Here is a 16,011-nt window from a genome sequence, read left to right as displayed (position 1 = left end):
GACACTGTCAAGGGTTTAAAGAGATAAGCCACGACTGATAGAACACTGCTATCCAAAAATATAAAGAACTCTTAAAACTCAACAATAAGGCAACAAACAACCGAATTTAAAAACAGGCCACCAATCTCTAATTGGTTTCCTAAACCAATCTCATGAAAGAAGATATACAGATGGCAAATAAGCACATGTAAGCATGCCCCCATGTCGCCTGTCATCAGAAAAATGCAAATTAAAGCAACAGTGAAATTCTACTATGCACTTATCAGACCAGCCAAAGTCGAGAACACTGATACCACCAATTTCTGCAATTGGACCTTTCTTGCAAAATTCAACTTAAAATGGATTAAATATATCAAACAAGACCTGAAACCATAAAACTCCTAGAAGAAAACATACTGGAAATCTCCAAGTAAGACTACATCTGGAATGGGAGGAAATACTTTTAAATCATATATCTGATAAGGGGTTAATGTTGATGTATGGCAATACCAATACAATATTGTAAAGTAATTACCCTCCAATTAAAATAAATAAATTTTTAAAAAGTATTTTTTAAAAAAAGTATTCATACAACTCAAAACAAAGAAAGCAAACTATCTGATTTCAAAATGGCAGAGGAACTGAGTAGACATTTTTCCAAAAAAGACATATAGAATTTCAGCAGATTCATAGGAGGGTGCTTGATGTCACTAATCACTGGGGAAAGGCAAATCAAAACCAAAGTGAGCTATCGCACCTCACATCTGTTAGGATGGCTATCCCCAGAAAGACTAGAGATAAGTGTTGGTGAGGATATGGAGAAAAGGGAGGCTTGGTGCACTGTTGGTAGGAATGGAAACTGATGCAACCGCTATGGAAAAAAATTACGGAGTTTCCTCAAAAAACTAAAAATGGAGTTGCTATATGGTCCAGGAATTCTACTTCTGGATATATGTCCAAAGAAAACAAGATATGTATAGTATATATTCCCATGTTCAGTACAGCATGATTCTCAACAGCCAGGATAAGGAAACATCCTAAAGGTTCATCAGTGGGAGAATGGATAAAGAATATGTGATTACATATATATATATATACACATATATATATACATATACATATATATATATTACATATGTGTGTGTGTGTGTGTGTGTGTGTGTGTGAGATAGCTAGCTGGCTAGCAAGCTGTGTAAATGTATATGCTCAGTCATGTCCAACTCTTTGCGACCCCAAGGACGATAGCCCACCAGGCTCCTCTGTCCATGGGAATTCTCCAGGCAGGAATACTGGGGTGGGTTGCCATACCCTCCTCCAGGGGATCTTCCTGACCCAGGGATTGAACCCAGGTCTCCCGTGTGGAAGGCAGATTCTTTACCATCTGAGCCACCAGGGAAGAAGCCCTACATATACATACACATATACATATATTTATACTTATACATGTACATATACAATGGGATATCATTTAGCCATGAGAAAAAGGGAAATTCTGCCATTGGACCACGTGAACAGACCTTAAGAGCATTATGCTAAGTAAAACAGCCAGACAGAGGAAGAAAAATACTGCATGACTTATATGTGGAGTCATAAACAGCCAAACTCATAGTTAGAGAGACTAGAATGGTAGTTATCAGGGGCTCAGTGAGGGGAATGGGGAGATGTTAGTCAAAGGGTACAAATTTCCAATTATAAAATGAATAAGTTCTGGGGGTCTAATGTAGGGCATGGTGATTACAGTTAATAATACTTATTATATGCTTGAACATTACAAAGAGTAAATCTTAAGTGTTCTCACCATAGAAAAGGATCAGTAATTATGTGATATGATGGGGATATTAACTTTTGCAGTATATAGGTACAAACATCTATGTTCAAATCAACATATTGTAAGTATACCTTATACCTGCACAAATTAATATGTCAATTATACCTCAATAGGACTGGAAAAAATAAGTGAGCTATCAAGCCATGAAAAGACATGGAGGAACCTTAAATTCACATTCCTAAGTGAAAGAGCCATCTGAAAAGGCTGCCTACCGTATGATTCCAACAATTGACATTCTGGAAAAGCAAAACTATAGAGACAGTGAAAAGATTAGTGGTTGCCAGGGTTTGGGGTTGGAGGGAGTGAGGGATAAACAGTTGAAAAACAAAGGATTTCCAGGCCGGTGAAAATGGTCTGTATGATGTTATAATGATGGGTCCAAGTCGGTGCACAGCTGTCCAAGCTCATACATACAGAGCCAAGAGTGAACCACAAAGTAAACTATGGACTTTGAGTGACAACAATGAGTCAATGTAGGTTCTTCAGTTGTGACAAATGTACCATCTGATGGGGAGTGTTGAGAAAGAGGGAGGCTGTGCATGTGTGGGGAAGCGGGTTATACAGGAAGTCTCTATATTATTTCCCTCAATTTTGTTGTCCACCTAAAACTTCTCTTTTCAAATACACAGTATTTTAAAATAATGATTCATTTTTTTACTTAAGAGCATGGAAATGCCTCCAAAGAGGCCTGTTATTAAATGCTAGCCAAACACAGCAGCTGCCAAGATCTCTGAGACTCGGGCCTCTCTCCCTTGTTTGAAGCAAGATTAACAAGTGTTGGAGTGGAGCCCCAAAGTCAAGCCAGAGGCCATGTGGGACTGCTCTGTAAACAGGAAGCAGAAGGAACCTGAATAGGAAACAGTCTTCAGAGGCCGGCAGGAGCCCCGACTCCACGGACAGGACAAGGGTGAACCCCACTGAGGAACTCAGGGGACAAAAGATGGGGTGGGTAGATCACAACAGAAATATAAACTCAACCTGCTCCACCTGAACCAGAGTCCACGGTTTAACAAGCTCCTTGGGTGCTTCTGAGAGGCACTGGCTTGGAAAACAGATGTTCAAGGAGCTCTTTGGGGTCCTGGCTGCTCATAACTCACAATCTGAGGGGGGCTGGGCTGCTGCCGGAAGGCAGCTAAAAACTTCCAGCCCCACAAACATCTAATCTGGGTGGACAGTTCCTGACTTCCAGTTTGCAGAAGTAAATGATTAAATTACAATCCATAGCTCAGCTGCCCACTGAGCCATCACAGGCATTCTCAACACAAATGTCCCCTCCTTGGGGGAGACTCCTTGATCCTCCATCACCTCCCAGTCATCCCTCCTCACCCTGCATTTTCTACATAGCATGTCTGTCTTCCTGGGTCGCCAGGCTCCTGGACTTCACGTCAGCAGAGCCTGGCTGCATGGTGGGTATGTTGAGTATGTGTGTGTGTGTGTTGTGTATGTGCAGGCGTGTATGTTGGGGGGAGGGGGAACCTGCCTGAGTCCAGAGCCCCGAGAGAGAGGGGTGGGAATAAATGTCCACCTTGCCTCCTCCTTCCCTCTGCTCTCCTGCTGGCACCCCTGATGTCCAAACCCGCAGATGGAGGTCAGAGGTCAGCCTCTCAGACAGAGCAGGGCAAAGCGAGTGTGGGAGCTAAAAGAAGGGAAGAGTGAAATGTCCAGGGCAGAGAAGATATGGTATCTCTGCCCCTCACTCTTCCTGCACCCAGTCTGCCCCACCCCTGCCTGCCACACCTGCACCCTGAATACCGCGAAGCCAGCCCCTCTGCAGAAGCAAACTTCTTCCATGAAACCAGGCTTGACTTGAGGGGTGTGTCTGTACCCTCAGCTCTGCCTGCTTCCTGCCTCCTGCTCATTCCTGGGTTGGGGGGTGGCTGCCCCTTTGCAGGAAGACCCCACAGCGGGTTCTCCTGCACTGGGCGCCTGAGAGTCCAGGACCTGCACTCAGAGCCTGAGTAATGCAGTCTCCTTCCCTCCCTCCCCTTTCACTGGAAAACCAGAACCACGAATTTTCTTTTAGAAATTAATATTCATGAAAAATCTAATAATGTAAATTTATGGTTGCATTAGAGGCAAAATTAAAGGAATAAATAACCCATAAGTTTGTAATGTGTTGTCCTTAAGCAGAAATATCTCCTGCTTAATCTCCATGCTTCCTACTGAATTATTTAAACTGAGATCACTCAGCCACCTGGGTCTTGTCTGCAAAGTGCAAGTCAGTCCCCCACCCCAAGGCAGAAGCTGTCTTGGGCAGTGCCAGGCAGGACGCAGGTGAGAAACACTCTGCACGCCCTGGAGAGTGAGTTCCTTGGGCATCAGGTCCAAGAGCACTTTGAGGGTCCAGGTCATGGCTACCTGGGGATCCATCATATGCTCCAGGGTGATCTGGGAACCTCATCTGAGACAAAGCCCCTCCCCCAGGCTCCCTGAGGCCTGCTCCCCACCCCTGATGGGTCTAATCACAAGCAGGAGAAAACCTGGCCTGGTCACCTGAGCCCATAGTTCAGCCCACCTTCTGTGCCCTGTGCTGATGTCACTGTGATCAGCAGAGATTGGGTTCTGGGGTCACTTCCTGTGGGAATCTGGGGGATCCAGCACAGCACAGTTTCCCCCTGGAGGATGGATCTGCTCCTGGCAGGGCTGCAGGGCTGTGCTGGGGGCCCCTCCTAGGACTGGGTGTGTCTGGTCACCTCTGCATCTCTGCCCACTGGCTCAGCAGCAAGGGCAAGAGAGTCAGCTTCTTGAGCAGGCGTCCTGCTCCCACCTGAGAGCTGCTCAGCCCAGATCCCTCCCCATCCAGGTCCTGTCCTCATGGAGGGTGATGCTGAGGGCCCTGCCCCATAAATGCATTTCCCTGGACTTCCTCTTCTGACCCCCAAGTGTACACAGAGGAACAGGGGGCTCAGAGTTGACGTGGGTCCTGAATCAGAAACAAACCTTATATCTGACAATCACTCCACATACAGCACCCAACGTGGATGCTGCTCCCTACTTGAGTTTGACTTCAAAGCAAGACCACCTGCCAACTGTTCAGGGAGGGGAGACTCACTCACTGTATCCTTAGTGGTCACAGTGGGAAGACCCCTCCTGCAGGAGAACACCATGGGCTGGGACCAGACTTGGAGCGCTGCCACCTCCTGAGGCTTCCTGATGGGGTTGTCAGTGTCCAGGGCTCATCTCCACAGTCTGGACGCTCAGTGTCCCCAGGATTAGGGCTCTTGTCTCATAGCCCTGGTGCTGCAGAGGGGAGGGGGGCACTGACCTCCTTGCTTGAGAATCTGCCTGGAGCTGGAGCTGTTCTCAGCACTGTGATGGAGATCCTGCCCCAGAGCTACATCTGCATGGAGCAGAGTCCAAGGCCAGTCCCAAGCCTGGGCTCTCAGAGCCCAGAAATCAGGATACCGGGAGCAGCTGCAGAGGTAAAGGGGTTCTCAGGCCCCACCCCAGACCAGATCTGACTCTCCCAGAGTCCGATTCTGCAGGGAGAAGCTAAAAGTCTGACATGCTTGAACCTTCCCAGTGGCAGGGACCTCACCTCCAGGGAAGCAAGCAGCCCCTTCATGGGATTGTGAGAAACACCTTCCCTGTGGGCCCAGGTCAGCCATCCTCAGCTCTCAATGCAGCCCAGCTGTGCAGGTGGCTCTTCTCCATCCTCTACCCCCAGGTTCCTCCCTGTCCTGAATTTTGGCCCCCAGCAGAGCCCCTGTATACCGCCTCCCAGCTGTTCCCTCTGAACAGGGAGGTATCCCAGGACCCCTGTTCCAGGTGCTGCCTCTCCCTGCAGACCTCCCCCACTTCCCTCCTGCAGCCTCAGGGACAAAGCAAGCATCCCACCGCCCCCTCAAGTCAGGTGTTAGGGCCCCTTTGACAGATGGGAGTTAGAGGGGAAAGAAGATTCTGCCAGATGGTGTGTTTGCGTTTTGCATGCTCCAGGCCTCCAACTGCTGCGTCTTTATGATGCAGCAAAGAGTGAAACCTCACCTGCAGTCTGCTCTCTACTGATCCTTGACGTGGAGCCCATGGGCACTGGGGTTTAGGGAGCCAGTCATCTTGTGGTTCCAATCTCAGGCTGGGCTGGAGGCAGGAGGCCTGCTCACAAAGGAGCTCCATTATTCCTGTCTGGAGTTCAAACTGCCCCTTCTGCAGCTCAAATCTGCAGTGACAGCCACAGAGCAGGAAACCCACCTGCCCTTCATCCCTGGGCACAGCTCAGGTGATACCCGGAGTAAGTAGGGTTTGAAGGGCCCCCAGGAGGCTCAGACCCACACTCAGGGCTGTATTTCCTGCAAAGCCACTCAGCTGGTGACTCATGCAGGTGTGAACAGTGGATGAAACTTGCTTCCTGCCCCACAACTGGCCCTGAGTGCACCAGGGGAACAGAGGACAGGGAGCTGTGGGGACCCAGGGTCCTCTGACTGTGGGTGCAGGAGCAGGTCCAACTCTGTTCTCTGGAGACACGTCAGCTCCATCCTGCAGGCAGAGAAATGGTCTGAGGGTGAAAGCAAGGGCCCCATCCATCTCCCAGTCAGGTGCCCCATGGCCCAGGGCTGCTACACCTGTGAAGTCCTTGGGGTCAGACCCCTGGGGCAGCTCTTCTGGGTTCTCACCGGGGAGGGGGTCACTGCCCAGGGGGTCCTCAGAGGCCTTGACTGTGGAAAGCTGCCTGAACCCCTCCTGGCTGCACCCTGAAAGTTCCTTCATGGAGAAATGGGGTCTATTCTAGGAAGAGGAACTCCATCTTCTCCTTCAGCAACACTGCCTCCACTGTGAATGAGCTCCTAACCCAGAGACCCTGTGCTTGTTTAACAAGCTTGAGCATAGAAGGCCCAGCCTCAGACTGGACAGATCAATGCATGATAAAGGGTGGCTCATAAAGCTGACTGACTAAGAGATTTTGTCTGGAATAGAGTGACAGATGAGGAAAGAGTTCTGCATTGATGCTTCAAGACCAGGAGCTGGTGCCCCTGACTGAGGACGGGGGCCTATGTCCACAGAGGGGCACTGAGCCCCTCCTCCAGGCTGTGTTTCTCCATCAAACCTTGACTGAGCTCACATAGCCAAGGCAAGACCAAGGGAGCTGGGGAGACACTGCTGGCTCAGTGCAGATATAACAGGATAACTAAGAAGACAACAAAGCCAGTGCAGACACACCTGGGGCACTGGTGAGTCATCCCAGGTCACTCTAGAAACAGAGAGGAACTAATAAGAAATCCCAGACCAGAATTCCCCTGCCAGAGGAATTTGGGAGATAATCTAGGTCAGTGTAGACACAGGAGAGCAACTAACAAACACGTGCCCGATCACTGTAGACATTTGAGGGGAATTGGGGAAGATCCTAGTTCATTGTAGACACAGCAGGATAATGAGCGGATAATCTCAAGCAGTATAGACTCTTGGAAAACATTCTAGGTCAGAGCAAACACAGCAAAGGTCTGGGAAAATTTCCCAGGCCTGCGAAGACTCACCAGAGGAAATAGGGAGCTAACCAAGTCCGTAAAGCAGGATAAACAAAGAGAATCCTGGGTCAGTGCAGGGAGTGGGTGCAGTCAGTGTAGACACGGCACAGGAACAAGGGAGACCACCCCTGACTAGTGAAGACACACCAGGAGAACTGAGGAGATATCCAGTCCAGTATAGATGTGACTACAGGACTCATGCAACATCTCAGTCACTGGAAACAACAGGCAGGAAGTTTTCAGCACCCTGGAGAGGTCCGAGCCGATCCAGGAGGCTAGTAGAAGTCGTGTCAGTCGCTCAGTTTCTGACTCTTTGCAACCCCGTGGGCTGCAGTCTGTCAGGCTCTTCTGTCCATGGGATTTTCCAAGCAAGAATACTGGAGTAGGTTGCCGTTCCCTTCTCCAGAGAATCTTCCTGGACCAGAGATTGAACCCAGGTCTCCTGCATTTCAAGCAGATTCAGGGAGGCTGGAGGTCCTTTATTCAGGGCCAGAATGGAGTGAGCAGAGTGTTTCCACGTGCTGACCCTAGGATGGGCATCTGCTTTCACTAGCTGCTTTGAGAAGCTGTCCCTCCGTGTTTGCAAACCTCACAGTAGGGACCATACTCCAGCCTGGGGGAAAGCTCCTCTAGTAAGTCAGGGCAATCATGTTCTCCACTCTGCCCTGTTTCCTATCTTTCATCAGCAGGGACTGATTCTTCTGCAGCATTTGGCCATTTGGATCTTGGTCCTAGGTTTCCCCTCATCTTTATATGAGAGTTTCCTTTGTGACATTTTCTCCAACACCTGGTTTACAGGAACTGTATTAAACGGGGCCAACATTTCTCTACTTAATAATTCAATACTTGGACATGCTGTCAGGCCAAGTAATTTACAACAGAAAGGAAGCCCAGGCTGCCTTCCTCAGTAGATCATGTGTGCTCTGATTCTAAAGCATTCTTCTGTAAGGACACTGTCCTTCCTAAGAAGAGCTGTGACTTTTACAAGGCTATTTAACGCTTCAAGCTATTATGATGGCGTGAGGAAAATTACTGTGATGATAGCTGTCTTTGCCACTTATAAATTCCCAGGATGTTTACCATATAAATATTACCCAAGGACACCGCTTCCTCCTAATGACCTGAGTGATAAACGCCTCTTGCTGGGAGCTCTGCTAAGCCAGCCCCTCTGTCCAAAGAAGGGGAGACCCAGCAGCTGTCCAGGTTGGGGACCCTTCCATGAGTCAGGGATTTGATTCTCAGCTATGGGTTGCAGACAAGTTATATCAGAAATGACTTGGCAAGGGAATAAAAAACTATTTAGTACAAAGGAAACAATTTTTTAAATTATTTTTTAAAGATTTTTTTAATGTGGGCCATTTCTTTAGTCTTTATTGAATTTGTTACAATATTGCTTTTGCTTTATGTTTTGGGTTTTTGGCTGCAAGGCATGTGGCATCTTAGCTCCCCAACCAGGGTTCGAACCCACAGCCCCTTCCATTGGAAGATGAAGTCTTAAACCACTGGACTGCCGGGGAAGTCCAAGAGACTTTAATACGGAGTTTTATTCCCTACTCCCTAAAGCTTTGCTCTAAATACTTGGCTAGAAAGACTCCCAGAGTCCCGTCCACTACTTTCCACAGTGCTAGTGGTGTTTACATCCTCTAACTCTAGGGAATGTCCAAGCAAGGGCAGACAGCCCAGGCCAGGACTGCTCTGTTCTGGAAGATTCTTCACATCGACTCAGCTTTACATGAGCTCTGCAAGTTTTCATTGTGAGTGTCTGTCAGTCACAGTGTGTCCCTGGGAATTCTGAGTTTGCAGGTTCAGGCAGCCACTTCTAGGAGGAGGAGAGGGGTAGCTTTGAGTGCAAAGGAGGCCTTGGGAACTGGAGCAGATGTGACCCCAGACCGCATATTCAGGGGTGCACCAAGGGAACTCTGTGTGCCTGGGAGTCTCCCCATTGTCCCTGCCTGAGCCTCCATTTCCCCATGGGGTGAGAAATGCCACCTTGGTCAATGAGTGCATCTCAGCCAGTTCAGACGTTCAGAGTCCTGACGGAAGAGGATCCAGCTCAGGGCGTTCACAGGGTGGTCTCATAAAGAGCTTGTTCTCAGAGCTGTGGGCAGAGCACAAGGGACCCACCAGGGAGGCTACACATCAGGGACTAGCCAGGGCAGGCGGTCACCCTCTCCCTTTGGTCTGGGAGGAGAGATTGTCACAGAACCCAGGGAGGGCAGTGGCCCTGAAGGACTGCCAGAACCACAGACATGGCAGGGAGGGATGAGGGAGAAGTTTCTCTGCTTCCCCCTCCTCCTGCCTCTCAGCCTCCCCCTTGGGCCGCCCTTTAGGCCAGACTCAATGGAGGAGGATGCTAACAGCATCTGAGGGTTACAGTCCATAAGAGAGCAGAGCTGAGAGGCCAGCAAATGGAGCGTGACCAGCTCAGAGTCTCCCTCGTCAACTCCATCCTCAAGTTGTTGGAGGGGAGGGTCTTCATGGGGCCCAGGCAATGGAGGGTGGGTGTGGGGTCTGGAACCTGATGTTGTCTGCCCAGTTTCATGGTGTCATGATGACTGAGGCCATGCTCTCCCTTGTTCTCCTTGGTTCTCACTGTGGTCCATGTGGTAACTGCTTCAGACTCACCATCTTGACTGTGGTGCCCATGTCAGTCTCTATCGCCGCCCCCCCCCCCCCCAGCCAAGATACCCTTGGTGTCACAGAAGTAATTTTCTCTGACACTCTGGGAATGTGGGGGATCCCATGCAGCTATCGTCATTGACATAGCCCCCCTCTGCAGGCAGAGAGCCCAGGAGACTTCCCGCCTCCAAAGCTCCACCTGGAAAGAAAGCAAGGTCCCCTTGTAGTCTCAGATCTTCCCACCTCATTCAACCAACACAGGGTCAGTTCCAGGCCCTCTTCTCCTGCTTCCTGTCCAAACCTCATCTTACCACTGTCTAGACTGGCCACTGTTGTCTTATTTGGAGATGACAAAAATGAACCCAATAGCCCTCCAAGTCTATGCTGTGAGTCTACCAAAGTCAAAACACGATTTGTGACGCAATCATTCCACAGCATCAACTTTTCCCTAAAAAGCTGTAAAACCAGTGTTGACATAATGGAGAAAGGGATATGGACCAGAAAGAAGAAAATATCCTATAGGTTAATTCATTAAACTTTAAGTGGAGTCTTTTCTGATAACTCTCAAATTGATCATCAGCCAGGAGATGGGAGGAGCATCCAGAAGGAGGAAGGGCTGGGCCAGGGGTCCTGCAGTCGTCGGAACATGCTGAGTGATCTGTGCAAACCCCTCTTTCCTTCCTCACTCCCTTCCTTCCTATCTTTCTTTCATGGAAAATAAGGAGGAAGGCTGAGTCCCAGCTCTGGGCATTTATTAACAGAATAGACACGGGGCATATGGGATGAGGAATTATGTGCTGTGGAGGCCGCTTGGTGTCAAAGGAGACCATTTCCCAAGGGGATATATGGAGTCTTGGAGAGGGCTTTAGATTTCCGTAATACACAGAAGAGAAGACTGAGGGAAAAACCACCTCCGGTGTTGGTCTATAAATTGTGCAAGAGTATTAGCAATTTAAGTATCTAGGGGGAAAAAAGAGCATTTTATAATGATGCAATTTGATAGCATGCATGAATGAAACGTATTTCTCTTATTTTCTTTTTTCTGGATTAGTAGAATACAACTAGTGTTACAGAACCTGAATTCTTATTGCAACCCATTGAGCTGAATCTTATGAACAAGCATCTGAATTCCCTCCCTTTGCCAGGCACTCTCGGATGGCTGCCCCAAAGCTGCTCCATCCCTTTCTCCCTTGCAGCCTTCAGGCAGACAGGCTGCAAAGTCAAGTAGAAGTTTCCCATCTTCTTTGTATCAGCCTCAGGACACCTCACTACAAGTCACTCTAATACCCTCTGCCCAGACGACTCACAGGCAGCTTTGTGAGCCAAGCTCCTCTGACTCAGAGAACAGTGTAGGCTCCAGCCCGCTTTCCTCCTCCCACCTGGCTTCTTCTGGCCTCAGCTAATGAAAAGGGAGTTCCCTACCCTGCCTCCCTTCACACAGGGTCACAAACCTATCATTAAATGTCTTTACTTAAGAGAGCTTTCCTGCCCAGGTCTGCTCCCAAGGGTGGGATGGAATTGATGCAAAATCCATCACTGAATGGGCCTGGTCATTTAATCAATGAGGCAGCATGGAGCCCCTGTGATTCAGAGGTGCTGGGAGTCAGGCAAGGCTAGAAGAGCATCCAGAGTGAGTGGGAGGGTGGTTTTGATTTTTGACCCTGTTCTCCCACACTCCAGCAATCAGCAGTCTATTCCACGTAATGTCAGCTTTGCAGCAGAATTCCATGCCAACAGGAGTATTTGAACATGTGTTCATTTAATAACTCCACATTCATTCAATAAGTTCTTACATGCCTACTGCATGTCAAGCACTGTTCTAGACCCTGTGAAGAATGAACAAACAATTCAGCTTCTATTCAACTGAGTTTATATTCTTGTGATGGAATAACTATGTTGGTGATGATGGTGGTGATGATGATGAAGGGGATGACGATAGTGATGATGGTGATGGGTGTGATGGTGCTGAAGATGACGAAGATGGGGATGCTGACAATGGTAACGGGAGCAGCAGCAGGGGGGCAGCAGCTGGAGCAATCATGTGAGTAAAGGCTTACCTAGCACTCAAGCCTTCACTCATAGGATTAGGACTTATTATGAACCGGACACTATTATAAAAATTTTGCCTGTGTTACTTGACTTCATAACAACTGTGGTAGGTGCTCTTATTAACCCTAATTGGTAAATGAAAGACCGAGGTACAGAGAGGCCAATTCACTCTCCCAAGTTCACACAGGAAGCTATGATGCTGGGATTCAGAGCAAGTTCCGTAATCAGTGGGCTCAGAAATTACATTCCAAATAGACAGGCAAATAATTTCAGACAGTGACAAGTACAATGAAGAAAATTAAAGAGGGTGACGTGAGAGTGAGTTGGTGTGAGAAGACTGCATTCGGGAAGGCCTCTTGAGGAGGTGATGCTAGACTTAAGACCAAAAGGACAAGGCATGTGGGCATAGTTTTCATACAGGTAGAACAGCAAGTGCAAAGGCCCTAAGGTAGGAGTGAGCCCAGAGTGTTCAAAGAACAACAGGAAGGTCAGAGAGGCTGAAGCAGAATTAACAGGGGGAAATGGGCATTGAATAAAGAAGGCAAGGAGGGGCCAGGCCATGTAGGGCCCCACAGGCCGTAGGACACAGTGTCGGAGTTGCCCTAAGTGGATGAAGCGTTATGGAGCCCATGGAGGGAACGGCTTCAGCCACTCCATAATCACTGAGTCTGGACCATGGCGCAAGTAGGAGTCTCTGGGGTATGATGGGAGATGGATGATCAGAACTGCTGTCTAGTATTTATAAACAAATACTGTACAAGTTGGGGGAATGGGGCTTCCCTGGTGGCTCAAAGGGAAAGAATTCACCTGCAAGGCAGGGGCTGCAGGAGAGCTGGGTTCGATCCCTGGAACAGGAAGACCCATTGGAGGAGGAATGGCTACCCACTCTAGTATTCTTCCTGGAGAATCCCATGGACCGTGGAGCCTGGCAGGCCCATGGGATCGCAAAGAGTCAGACGCAACCTAAGTGACTTAGCACACATGCACATACCGCACAAGTGAGAGCCCTCTCCGAGGTCATCAGGTTTTCAAAACTCACTTTAACACCCCATTCCCAATAACTAGAGTGCTCTGACCTGTCCCAGCACACGAACTTGCAAATCAAGGGGTTTTAAGACGGTTACAGCGAGCCAAGGTGAGGGCCCAGGGGTTGAAGATGGGATCAAGCTTGTGGGATCAACACAGAGTCCTATCCATGCAGGACTCCACAGCACCATAGAACTTTTGTTCCCCTGCCAGGTCATTGGGAGACTGTGAAGCATTTGTAAACAGAGGCAGCTTTGCCAGCATGAAATCATCTCAGTCTCCTTGGAGGCCTGAGTCAGCCAACACTTCTGCAGGCGGCAGCAGCAGGCGGCAGTGGGCGGGCTTTGCCGTCTTGGGCAAGGCTGAAATGAAACATCTTACCCTGGCTCCTGCCACCCACAGGAAAATCAATGATCAGAGGAGGGAAGCAGAGATGAGCGAGAGGACAGGAAACCCAGATATTCCTGCAGTCCACGAGAAATTCATCTCATATTTATAGGTTTTATGTTTCACTTAAGGAAGTTTAAGTTAGAATTCTATCACTTGTTACCGAAATGGGCGAGCTCGTACAGCTACCTAAAAAAGAGAGAGAGAGAGAAGAATCAGCTAAAAACTAGCAAATAGCAAGAAGAAATGTTCACTTTTTTAAACTGACAAATTCAATGTGGTGGATGGAGAGAGAAATCACTTCTCTCCCAAAATGAGTCATTGTTGCTGCCGCCCACTGAGAAATCGGCGAGGCGCCTGCTGGGCCCCATTCGGACATCCTGAGGGCAGTGCATCAGGGATGCTTCAGGGAATTTAGCCGGGGAGGCGGAGCTGATTTTATTTTCTTCTCTTCATGTTCCCTCTAATGGCCTTTTTCAACTCTGCCATCATTTTGCCTTTCATTTCACCAAGATAATTCATGGGCTCATTAACCCCTCTTGCTATTCTGAGCTTGTTTGATGGGATGTCCTGGAGGTTAGGTTCTTTCACAGGGATTGAAGGCGCTGAATCAGGGCTTGGCGATGCCATTAAAGTCCGTTCTCAGGGAAACCAAAATATGCCTTGTCATCATCACTCCTGTACTCCGGGCTGGAAATGAGCAAAAATCCTGTCACCAGAGATGGGGCCTCAGTGAGGGTCTACCGTCTCCTGGCACATCCTGGAGAAGAGGGGACATGTTTCTTAACCCCCTACAAAAACCCTGGGTAGAAGGCAGAGGGCCATGCAGGGGGGCTGCCACTCTGCTCTCTGCAAGGCAACAGCCGGCAGGTTCAGTGCTCTCCAGGGAAGGCGTATAGATTCTCACTCAGTCTGTAAGGGGTCCACGCTTAGGCAGGGAGAACCTAACCTTGATGGGGGGCTGTGAGTCAAAGGAGAAAGACTTCTGGACCTTAGGATATGATGCTGATCAGACTGGAGGGACTTAATCCCCTTCTCTCTGGGCCTTCCCTTCTCCACCTATAAAATAAAGGTGTTGAGACAGAGTCATTCACACATTCAGCAAACATCCAGTGGCAGCACATGTGTCTTGTCTGCATGGAGCCTACAGTCTGGAGGAGAAGGCCTACATTTAACAAATAATCACAAAAACAAATATGTAATTACCAACTCTGATATGCGCTAGGAAGAAAATAAGGCAAGTCCCTCAACTTGGTATGAAATGTGGGAGGTGGAGGGGCAGCAACAATGCAAGCTGAGATCCAAAAGATCTGCAGAAATGAGCCAGGACAGACAGGGTATCTCAGATTACAGAAGAGGATGTGCAAAGGTCCTGAGGTGAGAGAAGACCGGTGTGGCTGGGATGCAGATGAAGAGGACAGAGGTGACAAGATCTTCTGAGAAAAAGGAAGAAACTAGACCACGATGAATCCTCTTGGTGGAAGGATATATACCCAGGTGTGCCCAAGACAGTCCTGGCAGGCATCTGTGGACTTGGCATAAGTGTAAAGAGTGGCCCCCTCCCGTCTCTAAATTGTCATGGTTTGAATGCTAATTTTACTGGAGAAAATTAAGTGAGCATGTGCTGGGTGTGTGCATGTGTGTGTAAGGTGTATGACCAGTTGTGCATTTTCAAATTGCCTCACAGAAGGCTGTATGGGTCGTGGGTTGGGGAAGGGTTGTACACCTTGGTATCCCTTAACAAATGTCCCTTTCCGGTGTGAAATGAACATATCTCTTGCCACATCAATAAGGAACAGAAGCAACATCACAGCTTGATTTTACTTTAAAGGATGGAGGGTGCATTTGTGGCAGAGTATTAGCCTTTTGCTGAGAATGAGGGCTGGGACAGGGAAACCTGGGTTCTAGGGAGTGGGGTCTGGAACTTCAACCCCTCCCACTCTGCCTTCTCTCATCCCCACTGGCCGAAGACGCCAGTATTCAGGGAATGCTGGAAACTGTGGCACTTGAGGCGACCACAGAATCTTCTCACTGATTTTTCTTTTTTCTTCCAGCTGCTATATTCAGGAAGAGAGCCTTCAGCTGTTGCCCAAGCTGACCCATATGACTTTCACAAACTCTTAAGCACAAAACTTTTAAACCAAGACACAGAGGAGGTTCCCAAATGACCTCACAAAATATTACCAACAATTTATTTCTTTATACAATGACTCATCGCTGAATGCTTGAGAATAGACAAAATTATAGGGGAAATAAAATGCAAAGCCCTGTGAACACCTGGTGCAGTAGGAAATAGCACCCCACTCCAGTATTCTTGCCTGGAAAATCCCATGGGCAGAGGAACCTGACAGGCTACAGTCCGTGGGGTCACAAAGCGTCGGACACAGCTGAGCCACTGAGCAACAGAGCATGCACGCACAGGCACACCTGCGTAGGGGAGACAAGGTGATATTACCACAAACATAATGATCATGCCAGTTTTTGTTTTCTTTTGTTTAATTGTGGTAGAATATACATAACATTTACCATCTCAACTGTTCTTGACTGTACAGTTCAGTAGCATTAAGAACATTTGCATTGTGTGTGAACATCACCACCCCATCCAGAACTTTTTCATCTTTCAAAGCTGCAATTCTGTCCCCATTAAACACTGACTCCCTATTC

General features: G+C 48.4%; 1 pseudogene; it reads right to left on the bottom strand.

Annotated features, from left to right (window-relative positions):
* Positions 1-11,744: 11,744 nt before the first annotated feature.
* LOC128062094 (sec1 family domain-containing protein 1-like) overlaps positions 11,745-16,011 on the bottom strand; it is a 32,518-nt pseudogene continuing 28,251 nt past the window's right edge.

Source organism: Budorcas taxicolor, chromosome 17 (genome assembly GCF_023091745.1).
Source record: "Budorcas taxicolor isolate Tak-1 chromosome 17, Takin1.1, whole genome shotgun sequence".
NCBI classification, from domain to species: domain Eukaryota; kingdom Metazoa; phylum Chordata; class Mammalia; order Artiodactyla; family Bovidae; genus Budorcas; species Budorcas taxicolor.
The sequence above is the reverse complement of the archived record's forward strand: the minus strand, read 5'-3'. Positions and strand labels throughout refer to the sequence as shown.